The sequence below is a fragment of the Ambystoma mexicanum genome, chromosome 6q (genome assembly GCF_040938575.1).
Source record: "Ambystoma mexicanum isolate Mex_15411 chromosome 6q, UKY_AmexF1_1, whole genome shotgun sequence".
Classification (NCBI taxonomy): Eukaryota; Metazoa; Chordata; class Amphibia; order Caudata; family Ambystomatidae; genus Ambystoma; species Ambystoma mexicanum.
The window spans coordinates 248577744-248599792 of NC_090937.1; the positions used below are offsets into that span (position 1 = coordinate 248577744).

At 45.4% G+C, this 22049-nt stretch overlaps 1 long non-coding RNA gene across 1 annotated transcript in view; it reads right to left on the reverse strand.

The window, feature by feature from the left end:
* Positions 1-22049, reverse strand: part of LOC138515944 (uncharacterized) — a 43437-nt gene that overhangs the window by 17422 nt on the left and 3966 nt on the right. Inside the window, exon 2 of the long non-coding RNA XR_011282184.1 lies at positions 13028-14604. This is a non-coding gene — a long non-coding RNA (uncharacterized lncRNA). The remainder of the gene's footprint in view (positions 1-13027; positions 14605-22049) is intronic.

Sequence of the window (22049 nt, forward strand, 5' to 3'; positions counted from 1 at the left end):
CTACATCCCCTTCTGTCCATTCATCATACAGAGATGCAAACGTTTCTGCCATCTTTTTGTTCTCTTCCGTTGTTCTATGATGTAAGGTACTGCCTGCTGTAGGGGTTGTTACTTGTGTGGGCGGGGTAGTGGGGGTATTATAAAGCCACGATATGACAGAAGGGTTGCGGTCATTTAGACTGAGGGCATTTTAGTTGAGACATTTGGCAGGGGACTTATGCTAGCATTTATTTCAGCACTGCTTTTCTTGGAATGGTTGGTTGTTTTGGGCGGTTTCATGTTATACCCCCACACAAGCTGGTATCCGTTCCATACCAAAAAAATCACCTTCTTTTGCATTTTCAGTTGTTATATTTTCCTTTGCAATGTTACTTCTGTTCCCCCCTCCCCCCTGATTCATCTCAACAGAGACGAATGCAATGAACCAATATGTGCTTATACCAAACAGTATCACAAAAAATAATACGATACACACAATCGACATTCATATGAACATCTACAACTTTCTAATATAACATTTCTATATCTCGTTACTGCTCTCCATTGCGGGCTGCCCGTTTGTTGCCATGGTTGTTCCTATTTTAAACATAAAAGTGCATTAAGTATATACTTGAGAGAGAGAGAGATGAAAACATTCTTATTCATATTTGATCACTTTTTCCATTTTTCATTTCAACCATTAATGTTATTCATTTATTTCTTTCTCATACCTGTAAGTCACATTTTTTGTTAGCATATTAATATACCGGATACATTTCTTTTTATGTGCACTTTTTTCGTTCAATTTTTCATTTGTTATCGTTTGCTGTTGTCTGCGCCTCCTCATCCACTTCCTCTTGAACATTATTGTATGCCCTTCGTACGTCTGTTAAATGTATCCAGTACCTCAGCCCTTTAACCTTGACTGCTGTGGGAGTATAAAAAACCACCTCGTATGGGCCATGGAATCTTGGGGCACTCCATCTACGCACAAAGCTTCTAACATAAATAAAATCCCCTGGCATTAATTGTCCTTGGGGGCCCTGTTCCACAAATGACACAGTTTGGTTTCCCTCTTCTCTTGTAAATGGCAGTGACAATTGTCTTGAGATTGCACGTGCTGCTCTAGTCAGTTTTTTCAGATAATCAGTGAATTCATCTCCTAATATCGTGGCGCTTCTGTGTGCATCTGAGCGTCTATGCAGCGGAGAATGTGCTGTGTGCATTCTTCTCCCTGTCACAATCTCGTGCGGGGACAAGTGGTGGTCCTTACTTGGCTGGTTTCTCAGCTCGACTAGTGCTAGGGGTAAGCAATACACCCAGTTCTTTTTGAGTGAGAAGCATAGTTTGGACAATCTTTCTTTTAATAGGCCGTTGATCTTCTCCACAACGCCATTGCTTTGAGGGTGATAAATCGAGCGAAGCTTGTGTTTGATCCCCAATAATGCAGTAACTTCCTTGAACAGTTCATTCACAAAATGAGTGCCATTGTCTGAGTGAATCACATCGTAAATTCCCCAGCGCGGGAATACTTCCCTCACTAGGAACCTTGCTGTGCACTTAGCATTTGGACGTGCACATGGACCAGCCTCAACCCATCTTGAAAATGGACATACAATTACTATCATGTAGCGTACCCCATTACACCTTTCCCCCCATGTCTGCGTAGTCAATATGTAGTTCCCGGAAGGGCCCGGTTGGCTTTGGAATTGTCCCTCTGAGTGTCCGTAATGTCATCCCAGAATTGTATATTTGACACGTTGTGCACTCCATTGCTAACCTTGATCTATGTTCCTGGAGCCCTGGCACAAACCAATCTTCCTGTATTTCTGCTGCTATGTGTGGTTTGGCATTGTGTGCTGCAAAGTGCAATTGCTGGAACGCTATCTCCATCAATTTAATGGGCATCACCACTTTACCTGTGTGATTTTGGCGCCATAGTAAATCTGTTGCCGACTGCCTGCAACCCCTTTTTTCCCACAATGCTTTTTCTTCATTACTTGCTTCTTCCTGTAACTCTAGTATTTGTGATATGGGCATGGCATTGTACCCTTCTGGTAATTCCTCACTTGCTTGTTGCTGCAACATGTACTCACCTGCAGGTTCCTTTTGGAAATATGACGCCTCCTTGGCGGCAGCATCCGCTGCCGCGTTTCCCAAAGATACAATATCTGTATTGGACGTATGTGCTTGGCACTTGACGATTGCTACCATTGTAGGTTCTTTAAGTGCCTCAATTAATTCCTGTAGCAACTCGGCATGCTGCACTGGTGTCCCATCCGCCCTGCAAAACCCTCTCCGCCCCCACCGGGCCAGACCACCGTGTACCATTGTAGTCATGTATGCTGAATCTGTGATAATTGTGACTATGCATCCCTTGGCTGCACGTAAGGCTTTAATTAGGGCAAAATGCTCTGCTGCTTGTGCGGAAAAGTGTGATGGTAGGCGATATTGTACTAGCACTTCGTACTCACCTTCCTCTAGTCTCACTACCGCCATTCCTATATGTTTTTCACCCGTATCCATGTCAATTGATGCTGATTCATCTACAAAGTACACCTCTCCTTCTGTTAGGGCATTTTCACTTACCACCGGGCCCTCACCCTCTTCTCCTGTGCATGTTGCACAATCGTGTTTTTGCATGTCTTCTATTGTACATGGCTCTGTGATGAATGTCGCTGGATTTACTGTTCTACACCTCACTATGTGAATGTTAGCGCTGGATAATATTATCTCATATGCTGTTGCTCGTTGTGTTGTTCGTGTGCTTTTTGATCTCTCCAGTATCGCGAAAAGGGATTGTTCCACATATAATGTAACAGAGCATCCTATTACTATGGTGGCACTTTTCTCAATGGCGGCAAGAGACTGTTTGCACGCAAAGTGTCCTTGCATAACTGCATCTAGTGTGCCACTGTAGTAAGCCAATGGCTTGTGTCCCATGGATGTCTTTTGTGTCAGAACAGCGGTCATTAGTGTTCCCTTGCAGTGAGAAAACAGGTAAAATTCGCGCTCATAGTCCGGGTTGGCAAGCACGGGAGCGCTTGAAATTAGCTGTTTGCATCACTCAAACGAGTCACTCATCTCTTTTGACCATTTTATTTCTTTATTCTCCCGCTAGGCCTCTGAGTGCTTGTAGAAAAGGTCTTGTGTATTCTGCGTAGTCTAGTATCCATGCTCTGCAATAGTTGCACATTCCTAAACACTTCTACATTTCTTTTACCGTTTTTGGCTCTTTTATTGCTGTGATTGCTTCTACTCTGTCAGGTATTATCTTTTTGCCATCCTTTGATATCAGCTGGCCTAGATATAATACTTCTTGTTGGCAGTATTGTAGTTTCCCTCTATCCACTTCGTACCCCTTGTGGGCTAACAGTGTTAGGAGTGTAACTGTGTCCTTCCTGCACTCTTCCTCATTCTGTGCGCATATGAGTAAGTCATCTACGTACTGAATGATTGTACTCTCAGCTGTCAAATTTCCGAAGACTTCGTGGAGGATACGATTGAATATGCTGGGGCTTTCACAGTAACCCTGTGGTAACCTGCAATGCTCATATCTTTTCCCCCCTAGTGTAAATGCTGTCAAGTATCTGCTCTCTTCTGCCAGGGGAATGGCGAAAAATGCATTTTTCAAGTCCACTACTGTGAAATATGATGCGTTCTTTAGGATACTGCAAAGTATTGATGCAGGGTTCGGGACTAGGGCAAACTCTTTTTGAATGACATCATTTAGTGGGCGTAGGTCCTGGATCATCCTCCATGCCCCTCCCTTTGCTTTTTTGATCGGGTAAATGCAAGTATTACATGGGGAATTTGAGGGTACTATTATTCCTTGGGCCAATAAGGCACTTATCGTTTCTTTTATCCCTTCCTCAGCTTTGCAGGACAATGGGTACTGTTTGACTCGGGGCATGATTGCTCCTGGTTTTACATTTATCGTGACTGGGGTAACTCCGTGCAACAACCCTACATCATGGGGACCTGTAGTCCACAAGTTGCTTGGCACTAATTTCATGTCATCATCAAAGAAGGAAGGTGTGGCTCCCACCACAGCCATTAACTGTACAGGCACTTGTCTCGATTGGATCAAGATATCACATGGTATTGCTATTTCCATTATTATTTCCCCATCACTTTCTGAGTCTGAAAAGAGATCCTCATCTGATAGATCACGTAAGGCATTGTCACCATTGATGCACAACAAAGTGCGCCATTCACACCCTTCTATGTCCATACCAATTACTGCAATTCTTTAGGCTGTTATCTGTACTGTGTGCAAATCCAAAGATATCACTGACCCTGGTGTAATGTCTGTGCGTACTATTGGGCGGAAGATGAATTCTGCTGGTACCCTCCATTCTAACCTTTTTAGCTCAGGTACTACTCGTGCTAGAGTTTTCAACCCTTCAATTAACACACTTTCATCTACCAGCATGCCACGTATCTCTGGTGCTGTTGCTCGCGCATGTACCACTAGCATTACACGCAGCGTGCATATTCCTGGGGTTGAGCAAACTATCCCTCTTTCTGTGAAGGATATAGTCATATTGAGCTTGCTGAGAAGGTCCCTTCCGAGCAAGTTTATTGGGGAATGTTCATAATACAGTAGGGGCGTCCTCACTGTCTTACCCCCCACGGTCACATCCAACTTTTCTGTGTAAGGAACTTCGATGACAGCCCCAGAGAACCCCTGCGTCTCCAACCTACGGTTAGAAAGCGGAAACCGACCCTCACGTATGCATGACTTTTCGGCTCCCGAATCCACCATAAATATGAACTGCTTGTCTCCTATCTGCGCCCCCACTAATGGTTCCTCTGCTGCATTGCAGGTGGTAGATAGGACGGGACACGCAAGTGTTCCCTGTGGGCTGTCCTATGCTGACTGCCTCATTGTTCCCCCCGGACTAAAAACATTGCCTGACACAACCGCCACACCGCTATAGGGGGCTGAGGCAGGTGCCCCGTTCGCAACTGTGGCGAAGGGGTTTCCTGGTGTGTAGTGCATAGGTTCATCGTTCTGTGGGTGACCCTGTGTTCTGCTGTGTTGAACGTGTCTTTGCTCTCCATATCCTTACTCCTCTGGCCTCTGTTGTCTTCCCATTGGAGGCCATATGGGCTCCCTGGGTGGGGGTTACCGTATTGCTCCACATCCTGAAAACCGGGGTTTGGTCTGTTTCTACATTCCCGTGAGAAGTGCCCCCTCCTCCCGCAATTCTAGCAGCTCCCTTGTGCACCTCTAGGGCCTTGCCCCCCATATCCTCCATTACCACCGTATCCCTGCCCCCCTCCTCTGCGACCCCTGTACCCACCTCGTCCCCCGCGAGGGGCCCAATCCTGCCACTGCAGACCTCTGTACTGCTCCTGTCCGTTCCACTGTGCTTGTACCGCTCCTGCCCAATTCGCTGCCATCCTCCCCTGTATCGCTACCAGCCCCTCCTCCTCCTAGTCTCCCTCCCTACTATGTGGGAGCGCCGCTACTGCTGCAGCGACCTTCACCAGTTTCATTTGTACTAACTTGGCTTCATCTGCCAATCTTTTTTGTGCCATTTCTTTTTCTCGTTCCTTTATTCGTTTGCAGTGGTGTACTATTATACTCTATATTTCGGGCCACCCCTTTGCCTCGATTCCTGCAATTTTGTCAAGTGCTTTTTGTACCTCTTTTGGTAATCCTCTCTTGATTATGAAATAAAATAATGATGTTGACTGGTACCAGGGCGTGCCCATTTCCGCTCTCCACATCTCCTGTACCCGAAAAATGTAATCGATAGCATCCTCCCCCTCGTTCCTTGTGCATTGCATAACCGACTGCAAGTCTGGTGTGCCTGGAAATGTTTCTCTTAATGCGTCCCACACTAGTGCTCGTACTGTGTTAAAGGAAGCACCATCATGACGGTCACAATCTAATGTTATCCCCGGAAAACTGGCTTTTATCCACACTTATCTGCATGGTCCCCAACCGCTGATACTAGTAGGCTTTTTACATCGCCTACCGCCAGTGGGACCCCCGCTGTGTGTTTCTCGAATGCATATATCCACTTACTTGCCCCTCTGGACAGTGGTGGTAATAGTCTTAACAAATTGGCCTTATCCATTTGAGCCCAGGGTATGTAGTTTGGTCTCCCTCCGCCCCTGTGTATCAATGGGAGTTGTAACTTCCCCTTTGTTGCTTTGCTTGTACTCACCTTCGTTCCCTTCCTTCCTAGCGGGGCCATTCTCCCTAGCCTGTTTCTTAGTTGCCCGGTCCATTCCTCATCCATTGTTCTCCCCAGATGTGCACTATCCATTCTCCCACTCTCTCCTCCCATTGCCACACTTAATCTCCCACCTACTTCTTCATCGTCCTCCACATCACACCACAAGTCCTCTCTTCCCCCTGTAACCAAAAGCTCATCATCTGCATGCTCCCTTGCCCCATCTATTTCTATTATTCTCGTGGGCTCTTCTTGTATTCTGAACAATATTTCCCCCTTCTTCCACCCCTCCTCAATCGTCCAGTCATTGTTTTGTGCCCTTGGTGTTTGCTCTAGTCGGGCTGCGTTCGTCCCACTTTGCTCGCAGATATTTTTAATTCTAGCTAATTCATCTCTTGCTAATGAGAGCCTTGAATCTAAATCCTCTGTTAACTTCTCTACGTCTACTGTGGGTGTGCATATCTGTCCACGTTGTCTATGGCGGGGTGCAGTCGGGCCATGTGTTGTTGTAGCTTGAGTTGGGGGCACATATGTGGGGTCACTATATCCTTATGCGGGCACTGATTTATTAAGTATAGGGTACAATTGTGTCACTTCACCTGGTTTTTCTTCCTCAGTCAGTTCTTTATCGCCTTTGGCTATCAGTAACAGGTTGTCTGTGGTAGATGGCAAATTGGTAGTCGGCTCTATCTTTTTGATGGGAGGTACCTCTTCAAACAATCGCCAGAGATCTAATATCTCCCTCCTATTGTGGAACTGTTTCCCCTTATACTTCATGAAAATGCATGTAGCCACCATGTCTAGAACATTTTTATCAAAAGATCCTCCTTCGGGCCATATTTGGGGCAGACCTTCTGCCTTTAATTCTGTGACCCACTGATCGTGGTACTTTCTAATGCGTTCAGCATATCCAGGTAAACTCTTACAGATATGAGCCAGGGGTGTCTCTGTCCCCACTGTATGTGGTTGGCTTCTGTAACAATATATGTATAGATATGTTATCTCTAAAATGCTATGCTTTTCTGACACCTTGGCAATAAGGGGGTGTGCGGTTATGTACTTTATAATAGAAATTACTTAGGGGGCATATGCAAGAGCAAACCACCTTCTGCACACTACCAATATTTCCAGCACAAATATTCAAAAGAAACAGCTTAATTCATTGGGCTTACCACCTTATAATGTCCGTAGGTCACACTTACCATGACCACACCATGATCATGCACATTTTACAATTCACTAAAATCATCATAACATGGCTTTGTTTCAACACATATAATGCACATACAATGATAGTCGATACCCTATGGGAAGTTAGCCTTCAATCCCTTTCTCCCCTCCCTTGTTTCACCTAACCTTTCTTTCTTTGTTATGAGGTCCCCCTTTTTCACACGAATCTCTTTTTGTCTTTACTAAGTACTTCACCTATTTTCATTTATAGACCCAGAAAGAATGAAAGAAAAGCATTTACTAATATATTCACTGTGTCTCCTTTTTCTACCAGACACCTTTATCTTATTCTCCACTTGTTCATATATTCCCAGTACTAGTCAAGATAGGACTATGCGGCGCCCCCTTCTACCCCCTTGCAGAGCTAGGTTCCCATCGCTTTATCTCTTTTCACCTTTTGATCTTAATGGCCATATGCAAAGAAAAAAAAAAGATTTAGTATTGATTCTAGTGATCCCCACCGTGTCCCCCTTTTAAATGACCTCTTTTTTTTTTTTTTTTTTAAATTTAAATCCTGTTCCCTTCCCCTACTCCCCGTATGATCACTCGTACTTAATACTCACGTGCCCGCCTTGAACCGAGAGTCTCTGAACTGGGTTCGTCCAGGCGGCGCTGCCTCACGCTCAACGTCCAGCCCCAGCTCTGGCGAGCGGTACTCAAAGGGGATTTTTTGAAATGGGATCCCTTACCCTTTCTCTAATACGTGCACACTTCTGAGCGTACCAGTTGCCATAGGCAGGTAGCTTTCCGGAGCAGGCGTACTGTGCGTCTCCCCTTTGACCGGAGATTTTCGTGCCACAGGGGACGGAAAGGACGTATCAGGAGATGTAATCACGTCGGGTCACCACTGAAGGCGAGCGTCCCCATATAGCACGACCCTCCCCGCAATGAGAGGCAAGAATGGACTCTCCCACGAATGGGAATAAGGCTAGGACCAAGTGCGGGTGAGCTTAAGGGAAGCTTTATCTAAGTCAAAATAGGGCATGCAAAGAACTCTGCAAACTCCGAGAGCGCTCCGTCTCACAATAGCAAAGACAGGCGTTTTTATTTACAAAAAGTGTCATAGGCACCTACACACTATAGGGGGCACATGTACATGGGGATTGGGTGGCGTCGACTAACTATATGTGCAGCTGTGATGTGTCTCTCTGTGGTTAGTGGACACCGCCGGGTGCCAACATGGGGTGGGCAGGTCAGCTGGGCTCATCCAGGAGACGCTGTCCGGTTAGGCGTGGTCAGTGTCATTGATGGACGTCTTTCTTGGCTTTCTGCCCTAAGGGCCAGGCACACCCCATTCATTCAATGCTGCAATGTCAGTTGTCCTGTAAATCCTACAATAGGTTATTCTACAGGTTAATATAACACAGGAGGAATGCGCATTAGGTGGGGTACTTTGGCGATACATCAATACAGGGTTGCTGTTATCCTGTTGACTAGGTATCATGGGCCACGGGGTCGGGTCCCAGGGCATGGGGTAAGCTGTCCAGGCTTTGGGTCTCGTTAGAAGTCATGACGAATGCTTTTACACAAAGTCGGTACAATATTAGGTGTCTTCCTTTACAAGCGTCATTAATCTGGGGTGGACTGATGGGTCGTGGGACCTATGAGGGGGCATCTCTGGCCTCTGGTTAGGGCCAGATTTTGCTGCTGGGCTGTAAATAATTCAGGTGGCTGTTCGTAGCCATGTGAGCTGCGGGGGAATCATGAATGCCTGAAACGGCTCCAGCCGAATTGGGGGAGGTGAGGCGGTGTCGCTCGGGCCTTTGCTTTCTCTGGCAGGCTTCAGTGGGAATGGAGGAGAGGTGGCCTTGGATATGCCCACAATGATAGTCTTCTAGCAAGCTGCAAACTGTAAAACGAAGGGATTCGCATAATATAAAATGGCTAAGGCGGGGTCACAGATCTATAGCATTTACAGCAGTACATATTCATTTCAGAATTCGTTAACTATATCTAGAACGCCATTAGTCACTATAGGGTAAGTATTTGCAATATTTGCAGTTTTAGCATCACACTGTAAACACGATACGCGAGGTAGCATTAGGGCTGGTGGAGCACGCAGGAGCAACAGACCAATACGGTTGACAGCAGTAATACACATTAAACTTGTACATTTACACTTGATGGCATTCTACGGATCCCATTTAAGCAATTTACATGAGCTCACAATACTGTTGCGCTTGTGTTCCTTTGCACTCTAGCAGCATCAGGGTAGCCAAGGACTTGGTATCATTCACTTTACATTAACCCTAGAGGGGCACATAGTAGGAGGCCAGGGGCCCCGAGTGTGTGCGCATACCGAGAGAGGGTTTGAGTGTCGAGACCATGCGGTCACACAATGACACATCCTTTTGTTCGTACAGTGTTCGTAGATTGTTGGCACGGAAGTCGTGCACAGGGGATATCATTGTAATGCAATATATGTATGAGCAGTTTCCTGGGGTGGGATTAAGGCTTTTGTTTCATCCAGGACGGTTTACAGTTATTTTCCAAGCCAGCCCCGCTGCCCGGGTCACGCTGAGGATAATGATGCACTGCGGAAGGTGAAAGATACAGTGTTTGCTCTAACACTAGCTCATGTCCGACTGGTCGTGGGAACGGGCTTTCAGCGGATCTGCCAGGGAGTGGAGGCAACAGGGTAGACGAGGACTCTCTAAAGGTGGGGGCCGTGCTGCAGCGCACAAGGAGTCACGTCTTAAAATGGCGTTCTGGTTTTCAAAATGATTTCCTGGGCCTAGCCTAATACAGTACGTTTAGTCGATGTGTCGGCCAGTGGTCCACCCACCACCTGGGCCCTGATGAGTCATGGACATCACAAGGAGGGGACTGCAGGGGGGGGGTCTCTTTGACCTGTCCTCCCATACACATGTCAAACATTTTATTTATTTGGCCTTCTTAGTCGGCTGCCCTCCTCGCCTCCTAGTTAAATTGATTATCTTTTCACAATACTAATTTTCCTAGGTTTTGGCTTTATTCCAAATTTCACTCTGCTGCACACCTTGCCAGACAAGTGCATGAAAGGTCTGTGCAGCTGCGGCCTGTACTGTACCTATATTGTGGGAGCAAAGCTTGCACTGCTGCTGCATCTTGTGCTGTACCTGTTCTGTGTGCTAAGCGAGTGGGACAGAAGCTTCCTCTGTAAGATCTGCTTTTGTGAGAGTATAGGTAGTATTACTTCTGCTATACCTAGAACATAAGAGGGGCCTGTGAACTGTTACTGCCAGTCCTGTGCATGTTCTGTGGGAATGACGCTTGCTATGCTCCGTAGAGGTTATGTGTCAAGGAGCCTTTCATTGCTACTTCTTGTGACATAGCTGCTATGTGGGAGACAAGCGTGTATTGCCACAGTATGTGCTATACTTTTTCTCTGGAAGAATGCCTGGCACTTCTGCTGCTGGCCCATTCTGGAAGGGCGGTCAGCATATACCAGTGGAAGTCAAACGTTTTTATGCTGAGCCCCCCTTGAATAAAAATATTGCTGCTGCCCCCTCCGATGCATAATTTCTGCTTATATTTTCTATTAAAATCAGTCACTTCTTTTGGAAGTGCCTTGTGCCCCCACCTGGACACACTTCAGGGGGCCAGCCCCAAAGTTTGAAGATCACTGGCATATACTGTTGCGGTTTTTGGTACTGTGCATGTGTAGTGAGCACCAAAAGCTTAGGCTACTGATGCCTTTCCTGTACGTATACGACATTTGCGGAAACTGGCAGAGAACTTTTACGGGGAGGGCCCCACGCCATTAATTGAACGTGTTTAATTATGCGATGCAATACACAGGAAAGTGGTACGAAGCCATTTCCAGAATGAGGCTGTACCTAGGCATTTGAGGTTGCATGTATGCCTGAGAGGTTATAGCTGTGGATCTTAAATATACAACATTGTGAAGCTACACCTGTAAAGTTGAACTTGGGCGTTTCAAGATGTTCTGGCATTTGGATGGTTATAAAGGGACAGAAGAGGATTAACCTGGGCATAACATAGCAACTTGAGGCTCAACCTTGGCCAGTGAAGGTGTTCCTGACTGGCATACAAATGCAGTACACTGGCAAGCAAGGCTAAAGCTGGGCATATGAAGTTGTGTTTGCCAATTGATGGCCGAATATTGGCATGTGCACACTTTCTCTGAACGTTTCCCCGACATATGTAGACTAGACACGTAAAACTGAACCCAAAGATGTGACAATGCCACTGGCATATATGGGAATGTGGGTCGTTAAAGTACATCATGAAAACCTGAAGACTAGGTTCGCGGTGTCCGGGGTTACCACTCTAAAATCTGCAGGCAGATTTTGCTGCAGAAAAAGCCAATTTCTTAGGCGTTCAGAGCTTGAAAATTCTCAGCCCGTTTTAGAAATCACCTACAGATTTTGATTTGTTTGGACAGTTCCAGGAGACTTCCCCTCTGCTATGAAGTCCACAAATATAAAATATATGTCTGCAGAATTTCAGCACGTTTTCCGTAGATTTTGACTGCCTCTACTTTTAAACACTCTAAAGTTGTCCTCTCAACCCTAGTCACCCAAATTTGGAAGCTGCATCCGCTCCCCACTGAGAGGCCGGAGATGATGTGAAGATGCAGTTTAGGGGCCTGGCAACAGTCAACTGCAAACAAGGCAACAAGAGCTCAAGAGCAAAAACATTGCCCACGTGTTCCCAGTCTCTCCTTGGGTTCTACAGCTCAAAGAATGTGTCCCCCAATTCCATGAGTGCAAACAGCTCTCAGCCCGCCGCTGCTCTCCCTGCACCCACACACGCCAGAGATACTTACATTTATCTGATGTCTCCTTTGCCATACTCTCTCCTTGTAGAATGAAAAAGGTTGAAAGTGTTACCAGTGAATTTTTGACCTGCCACCTCACTTCAGCCATCAATGCCCTCCCAAATTTTCATTAATTTATTTCATTTGAGTTTTTGGTAGAGTTGCCCATTAAGGCAAACATGAGCATCCAAGCACATGCTGCTGGAGAAAATGCAAGCAGGCGCAAGCATGAATACATTTACATGAAGCAAATCTACAAACATCAAATACATATTCCAGGGGCAGGAGCGGATGGGCACAGAGTCCACACTGTGTTGGCTTTCATACATGGCACAGGTGACTGTGCATGGAAATTGTCAGTGTGGGCACATGGTGGGTTTCTTTATACAGCTGATGTGAATCAATAAATAAACAAAATCAGGGAACCATTTTAGGATGTTGAGCGATTGGTGCTGCCGGGGACTCAGTTCTTCAACAGAACCATCGAAGAGCACCTTGCATTGCTGTGGTGTTGGCTCGGATGCTAGTTGCCCTGACTGTCATTTGAGGAGTTGAGTGCAGGCATTAACTGGTAAATCTATACGTGCCTAGAGAAGTAGGCAGGTGCTTTGCCCAGTCTTACTCAGGTGGGATCTCATGACAGCATTCACAATGAACGCTGGATTTGTCCCTTTGCATGGTTCCCTACTTCAAGCTTCCAGGCAGCCACGGCATGATTGGCCTCACCCCCTCCCAGGAAGATTCATTGAGTAATCAAGTGAATAGCTCCTAAAATATTGCTCTTCTGTTATCAGGACTGGCTTTATGCGGTCATGCAATTCGAAGATGTATAGTGCATTCAAGATAAGGCAGAAAAGTAACGCACATGCTGCAGTGAGTCCAATCATCCTGGAGGTCAATGGTCCAAATACCAGCAAACTGGCTCAGGCTTTGAACCTTCAATGTCTGATAAAAAAAAAGCAAGTGCGTTAATTTTATCATCTGATTTTAGAGCCAAGAGAAATGTAGGTTTCTGCTACCTGTGAAAAAAGCAACCCTGTTTAATAGGGACTAAACAGGCCAGGCAAAGGACACTGAAAAGAAGCACTAATTAATGTACCCACAGTTGTTTAGCAGAGGAGCAGCGGCGTAAGCTTTACTTACACAATACACAACACCAGCCACGGTGCAGGATTCCCCCACGCATAAAAAGTTTCCATGAGGGGCCGCAGCAGTGCACATTTCCCTCAGAAGAACCCAAAAAACATGGCCTGCATGCAGTGAAAGCTTCCCTCACGCACTCAACAAATACAGCAGCAAGGCAAGCTTCTACCACACACAAAGAACTGCAGGGATGCATGCTGCCCCCATACACACTGAACAAATGTGAGCTTCTGCCATACACACACCAAATACCGTAACAGTACATGTTTCTCACATACACATGGGGGGAAAAACAGCAGCAGTGCAGCTCTCATACATGGGGAAACAGCTACAACACAGAACACAAAAGTTCAAGCCTCTCTCCCACACAGAATGGCTACAGCACCGATAGACGCAGCACAAGCTTCCCACAGACAGAAGCGACCTGCCAATTGGTATTGCCATTTGAGACCATATGCAAAGCAATTGCGGGCTGAGTAGGAATGCAAAGCACCACCAATTTTAAAATCTGTCACCGAAAAAAGAAAAAAACAACAGCCATCAACACATCACTTATTCATGCTGAATCCCAGGGACTAAACACAGTAATGGAGTATGGTCACAGTGCAGTAGACGGCTAAATGATCTCTAGACACTAGCGCAAAGAGCTGGGTGATAGCAGGTGGGTGAGGTGTTACAAGTAGGACCGCATGTTATCATTTGCTTTTTTTTTTTTTTTTTTAAAGACGAGCTGTAAACTGATTGACAGGTGCAAGTCATGGGGTGCAATTCTATTGTAAATAGCCCCCAGATCTGATGGAGTCTAAAACTAGGGTGGGAAATACATTCAATCAATTTGAAGCAGCAATGTACGAGGGACGAGAAATGAGGTCTAAACTGGATGATAATCGGCTGGAACACCAAGGTATCAGGATAGAAGCCCTAAAGAAACAAACGTCATCTTGAAGAGCTGCGACAGGAAGGACTGATCTGCAGGAATGTCACAGTAGTACAGCGCAAACCAGTCCTCGATGACAACGTGGATGAAACCGCAAATTGCAAACCAACACGGGGCCAGTTGGCGACCAGGGGTGAGAACAGTCCCTCTACTTTGGCCAAAAGCCCACCAGAAGAGCACCAGACAAGGGGAAGAGGAAGGACAGGCTTTGCCACATGGAGCGCTGGTTTAGCTGATAGCCTTCAATCTTCAACTCCAATCTTCAACTCCCAGGGCCAGTAAGGGTGCCCCATGATGAGGCCCTCCTGAGACTCCGCTGGTCGCACGCAGGGATCTCTGCTGATGGAGGTACTGGCGTGGGGCTAAACAGAATGACAAAAAACCGGTTACTGGCTACAAGGCAGCATTAAGCAATGTCCAGGAAACCTAGATACAAAGACAACACATGCAAGTGGAAGTGCCTTTTCAACACCAGCTCAACTGTGCCCCTTTGTGTGCCAAATCACATAAAACTCACACATACAAAGATTACATTTTACACACACCGGATGATGCTTATGGAACGTAAAAAGCAGTTTGTAAGTTGTTTCTGATTTTCAATGAACTTACTTTCCATTACAGTCCCTTTTCTTAACCCCTGAAGTTCCACGCTGCAGGTGGCCTCAGCCACAACTCGAGAGCTCTCATAACGCACCCCGCCTTATAGTGATTTCTCAAATTCTAACTAAAAGGAACAAGAGGGGCATTAAGTGGCAGCACAGCATCAAGACTGAAGAACAACTTTTATCTTTCAGTGATAATTCATCCAGCCCTTTGTTGTTTTAATGAGCCTCTCTGCTGAAATTTCTCATGGCATAAAACAACTATACATCGTAATGTATCAAGGCGAGGAGTTATAGCTCAGGGGCAACCCGCTCGTCTTGGAAGCAAGACAACGCAGTGCAACACAGGTTCGAATCCCGATCCCCCCTTGAAACTAAGCGCATTATGAAAGAACAATTATAAAAAGTAGACAGTGCGCTCTGGGTATCGTTTCCTGCAAAGCTGCATGGAATGCTGACAATCTAATTAACAGCCTAGCCTTGGTTCATCCTGTTCTGGGGTGCCAGGGAGCTCAACCATTTAACCAAGTAGCCAGAACGAGAACGGAGCGCAGCCCTGCATTTTATACTAACAAATAGATGCATTGTTTCTCAGAAACAGGGCCCAAGCTGCAGCCTACAGCAGAGGTAGGAAGTCACCAGCAAACACCCAGCACCAGCCCTGATTGGAATGTCACTGCTGTGACTCAACAGAGTTAAAATGATTACACATACATCAAAGATCGGGTTGACTGACTCACTACAGCCCTAGAGCCCAAGAGCCCTCCTCGGGCTGTAATCCAGTGAAAGAAAATGGATGCGGGTTGACTGACTCACTACAGCCCTAGAGCCCAAGAGCCCTCCTCGGGCTGTAATTCAGTGAAAGAAAATGGATGCTGTGTGGAAAAAGAAAAGCACATACTCGAGAGCCAATCACATAATAGTGACATCACTAGCAAACAAACTGGACAGCCAATCAGCTACTGCTTACATCTCAAAGCACTGGAGCAACTCCCACAAATCAGTAAATGGGCATTTTCAGAACTATTTTAATCCAAAACGTAACTCGTACACTACCTTGTTTAAATGTGCAACATAACTTGAAAGCTGCAGTAAATATATTTGAATGGATCAATCCAGTCAAATAGCTTTTAAATAACATTAACAGAAGGCGGATGCCATTTTGGAAGTAAAAATGGCTGGCAAATTCACCACACAGTAGAAATTCCGTCAAATAGTCCAAAAAGAGGTGTGGTTGGAGGAGAAATGGGAGGACAATCCTATAGATTTCACTTAGCAATGGGTGTTAAATGGGCGGCACGCACAGCCAAACTACATATATTCATCCTTATAGGTCACCCGCATTGAAAAGCATTACAAACCTACATTCAAAGCCCCTATTTATGTTAATGACAATAGGTAGTGCTTTCAGCGACACCTAGTAACCAAAACGAATTAGAGGTGGGTGTTCTGGAGAGGCAATATAACTGCAGAGCTCTTGTACCTAGAATGCTGCAGAGTCATTTTGTGTGCGTCCTTTAAAAGACAAGCACCTGTTTCAGTTTCTTAAATATAAATATCAACCTAGAGAGACCCAGCTTGCGGACAGCAACATGTACAGGAAATTATAGGGATTGGAAATAGGACGGTATAGAGGGACAGAGCCCATAACCAAAGTGATCTTTACTGGGTGAACAAAAAGTAAATATTATACCTTAGCAGCCAGACATTTGCTAATATGAGCCAGGAACTATCTTCCAGAAGCGTCAATAGAAGCCCCCAACCCCCACATAAGCATTGCTACTGCGTCATAAATTATGCACAACTGAAATAGTGCAGCACTCATGAGCAGTGGAAAAGACCTGCGAAGAGGTAAATCAAACCATGGGCACATTTTGCAAAGGCAAGGTTTCTCACATGCGCCATGCCATGATACACATGGATAAGCCAAATTATTACTTAGATGATCAAGTGCACCTATCTGAGAAGGGCATGGACCTATTCCTGTGGGGCATTGGAGCAGCAACAGCGTTAAAGCCAGAGAGGGGCAGCCAGTAGGAGCATTTACCCTCCTACTTGGCGACGGTTTGAAAGCGATCAGACTGATCAGTAGAAAAGCCATTGTGTGGAACCAGAAAGGGGTAGGGAAGGAATTTCCCCCCCGCACCGCACGAAAATGAGGCCTCTGTATGCTCAACATCTAGGGTGTCTTAAGGCAGTGGTCTTCAAACTGGGGGGGGCCTCCAAGGGGGGCCCGAAGGATGTCCGTAGGTGGGGGGGCACAAAGCTCTCAAACAGAATTATAGTGACTGTTTTTAATAGAAAATATAAGCATTTAATAGAAAATATAAGCATTTGTGGCTTGTGGGGGTGCCTGGAAAATACATTTTTACCCAATGGGGAGTGTGAGGGGGCGGGGGTCAGCTTAAAAAGGTTTGAGTTTGAAGACCACTGCCTTAAGGGAATAAAATGACCTCCCACAGCAAAGCAATTAACAGCACCCCTTTCACGCCAGGTCAGATAAACACATGCTACCGCGCCAGTCCTCTCTTCACAAGGCTGCAGACAAATTCAGAAAAGCAAGTAAATAGCTCCACGCTCCGCAACATCGAACGAGAACGAACTGGTCCCATCATTAGTGACAAAAAAGATGCCAAAATGGCTCCTAACCATCATCAAAAAAAGCATTCATCCCAGATCATCATAAACAATAATCAAAAAAGATATTTTCAAAACTGCTGAGATGCAATGGTTGGAAACTACAAACCACATTGAAGGGGGAATAAAAACCATGTGGGACCCTCGTCAACCTATAGAGAGAATGGGGCATACATATGCAGTAGAACGTGCAGTATTGTGTCTGAGTCCCAGAAACTTACATTTGTATTTATTAAATCATGTAGCGATTTCCCCAAAGTGTTGCATATAAGCTAAACTTAGATGGAGGACAGTACAAGTAAGGGAGGGAATCATAACACTGTCCCCCACGCCCACAGGCTGGCACAACTTAGCCCTACAGTGAAAAGTCAACGGAAAAATCAACAGATGGTGTAAAAGCAATACAACAGCTCTGCCTCACGGGTATAGCATCCGTAACTTACAGCAGTGAAAAAATTATATTCAAAAGCATTACAATACAAAATAACAGTCTTTGACTGCCAGACCGTTCGCTTTTTATGGAGGGCCGCTTTACAGAAATTCTTTAGGGGTGCATTGACCGTGAAGTTAACTTGGGAACAGAACCTGTCCTATACACTTTTCACATTACACAAATCTCAAACTGATGCATATACTGTAAACAATCTTCCCCAGCTGGAAGGAGGTGGAAAAGGGGGAAGGGTGGGGGACGAGGCTCTCATTGAATGCAAATCTCTTTACGTTGCTGGACAATTAATGGATGCCACTTAGTGGCTTTCTAAGTTTTTATTTTTTTAGTTGACTGGTGTTCAATGACTTAAGTGAAAGCAATGATCAGGCCGCAAGCAATGTTTAAGTGAAACAAATAGATTGGGGGCATCTGCCACTGTTGGTTAGAGAAGCCTTTTTTTCCTCCCTTCTTAATGAGAGCTCGAATGGCCAGTATCTACAACCATTCTCTGTGTGCGGAAACACAACAGCAAATCTAATTGGAGCTCTTGTATAGTAAAAGCAAATTCATTGAGATTGTTTATCCAAGCCCAAAGCACCCTGTGACACCAGAAGCAGGAAGGCAGGAATCAAAAAGCGCATTCATCGGGGCATTTCTACCAACCCCGGCCTGAGACTACACCTGGCGGTGTGTGCAGCACATGCCGTACCACACAGCGGCTCAAACAGTCAGCCACACACTTCCAAACTTGGCCAGCCTTCATGCCAGCAAAACAAAAGTGCGCCCCTTGCTTCGGAATTAAGCAATATTGAAGATGCTGCGAAAGTCGCACACGCTTCCCACGTGCCACACATCAACAATCCTCACACAAGGGAAATCTATACCAGCGGGCGTCTGTGCACCAGCATACAGCTGTCTGGGCAACTTATTGCAAATTACAAGCATAGCGCCTCTTTGCCCTTGACATACGATAAACACATTCTCACAGGGGCTACGCGATACTGCAATGTTCTTAAGCAGATGACTGAGTCAAACCTTGAGTATCGACGACCCTGTGTGACTCTTTCCTCAGCAGTAAAGCACTGGAACAATTTGCTCTTACCAACTGAAGGTGCGGTCATGTGTACGAGTTGTATAGGCACCGTACCGTAAACGTAGCAACATCGCACACAATGGCACCGCAAGAATGTGGATATTGGACCACTTTAAAAAATAAAAAAGCAACCAGGGAGTTTGCAAAGAAGGTTAGTTTAGTACATTAAGCTTCTGCCAATCAAGCCAGCACATGCACCGTCCCCTAAGGACCGAGGAGGGTCCAAGTGCTCTTCTAAACTAGTAATCCAAATATAAAAACAGTGCCAGCAAGATAGATTTTTTTGCCTTTTTTTAAACAAATGTTCTTTATGACAAGGTAGTCGCCCATAAATACTTAATTCTTGTTATCTTGCTGGCAAGATTAGGTCAGAGTCTGCATTTTCACTTTATACTAGCATAGTATACATGAACATGCAGGCATCTAGTTAGCGAGACAGGCAAATCAAGGAACGCTGTCCAATACCAGGCGTGCAACGTCCTTTCGCTAATCAGGCTTCAGCCCACCCCCGAAATGTAAGCTGAGGGGTGGGGCTTCTGTGCTGAGCCTTTAGCAGTTCAAAGGATCAGGAATATGGTCCCGGGCACATTTTCTTTCTTACGAGGCAAATCTCCAATCTGCTCGGATGATCAAGCACTGCCAGTTTCCTGAGTCAGAGCCCCCTTGAGACACAGGCTGGGTCCCTGGCTCTGCAGCCAGTGCCGTAATGAACTCGTCAGCACGTCTCTTGTCATCAGGAACAGAGCCTTTCTTATGCAAGATGGTGAATTTTCAACTGAAAGAACATTTAATCACCTGGCTAATATGTGACAGTTAAAGCGAGCGACACAATAAAGCAACCTTTGAAATATTTGTTCAGACCCATAATGTCTAATATCTTGATATGCTAAAAAGTAAAGTTTGCTTTGATGTCCTTAGGTGAATGTCCTTAACACGGTGGAGGTTTGTGATGAATCGCCAAACCTAATTGAGTTTATTTTATTGTTTGTCTTAAAGCTCTGAAAATAAAGTGTGTAAATAGAGATTTTGTCTTTTGCATCTTTAAATTCAGGATGTGGAAAATAAGGTTCATTGATATTATTTTTGCTCAACATGCTGCTATATGGATTTACAGTTTATATTTTTACATGCAATTTGTGTAATTTGCAAGTAAACTATAGGACAGTATTGTAGGCCTGGACACCCAAAACTTAATTATTTGTTCCAAGATTAAGCGTGGTAGAAGGTGGCCATTCCTACACTGGAATGCGAGTTAAAATCTCTGCTTCGCTGTTTAGCGTATTGTGTGATCCTGGGCAAATATTGTAATCTCATCCAGACTTCAACAATTGGAGTGCTTATAAGGGATTATGTTTACACTCTTACAATAGGACAGTTGTAATAAGCGTAGGGACAAATTGGTGTACTCTTGTGCTCCTCTGCTAGAGGCTCCAATGCTCTCACATAGAATTCCACTATTGCTGCACTTGCCCTCCCCAGTCTTGTACCACTTGATTTGACAGGCAGACAGTCTCACCAGCCAATCAGTGCACCAAAGATTCTAGTTTAGCGGACCAACTGTGGTTGAAGCAACATTATATTTTCTCCCCTGTTGCTCAGGCTGCCCAGAGTACTGCCCCACACTCTGCTATGTCCTGTTATGCTACAATATGGAGTATTTCATTGCACACCATCTGCAATTTTCCCCACTTTCTAGGAGCTTCAGGAACTGCAAGAAATAGGGTAGCGGGGCTAATGGACTAGCAGAAGAATCAGGCCAAGATGGCTCTGTTACAACATTGATGTGTGCAGATCTTACAAAATATGTCTCTGTGCGCTGAACGTTTCAGATATATTGTCAGCTAAGTGGAGCATTGGTTATGTGCATTTCAGGTAGCTACGGTACTGGTTTGTGTGATTGACAAAAAAATTGAAGCGTTTTGCTGCTTGTTTTTGCCGCCGACCATCAGAGAGCCAAAGACCAAAGATGGGATGGACCAAAGGTCCAACTTACAAGGGAGCCAAGGACCAGAGGAGAGTTCACCACAGCAGCCAAGGACCAGAGGTACACTTTTACTTCATTCGATTTTGAATTTTGGCTGCAAGCCGAAACTATTGAACTGGAATAGAATTAGGAGGGGGATGACTTGTGAGTAGGGACGCACAGCTTGAGGGAGTTTTATTATTTAAAAGCCAACTGACTGGCCATGGCCATGCTAATTTCAATGACCAATTCCACCCACTACCTGTCCCTCCCAAAACACATCCTCAGGGGATGCCTTTGGGCTAGCTTTATCAAGCATCAACCATTAGCTATCCAAGGTTATTTCTCAGCAGTCTGCTGAGAGTGAATGGCTGAATTACAGTTGTAAATGGCTTCTGGTGTAATAAAAAAGCATCAACCAAGTGTGCCTTCAGCCACTTGATTTACATCTGTTCCAAGCACTGAACTACTTTTAAAATCAAGCAATCGCAAAGCCAACAGTTTTGGATTGAGGTATTCCAAAAGCATTTGCCAGTTAATGCCATCATACGCCTAGGTAATCACTCAATTGTTCAGCCGTTGCCATCTTATCGCAAGATAATACCATTATATCAGTGCCTAAGCAGGTGCTCACCTGCTCCTCTAGAACCATCGCGGACAAACACCCTTGCTTCAGCCTTGGCCGATTTCTGTAATCACTCTTGCCACTGGAACCTCCCATCAAGCACTCCCTTGTGCAACCCTTAAGAGGCCTTCTGCCGATCCTTCCTCTCTGGCAAACTATCGCACGATTTCCATCCTGGACAAACTTCTGGAAAAGCTGGCCATCTCCCAGTTAAAATACACACTGAATCTGTTGGTTGTCTCCATGACAATCAAGCATGGAAACTGCTCTCCTGAACACCGATGAAGAGTTGTTGTCTAAACTGGACTCTAACCTTGCTTCTGTCCTCATTCACCTTGATCTATCCTCTGCTTTCAACACGGTCGACCACTCCATCCTGCTCAATCATCTTCGAATCAACCTGGGTATCTCTGGTCAGGCCCTTGCCTGGTTGACCTTTCTCACTGCTCGACTCTTC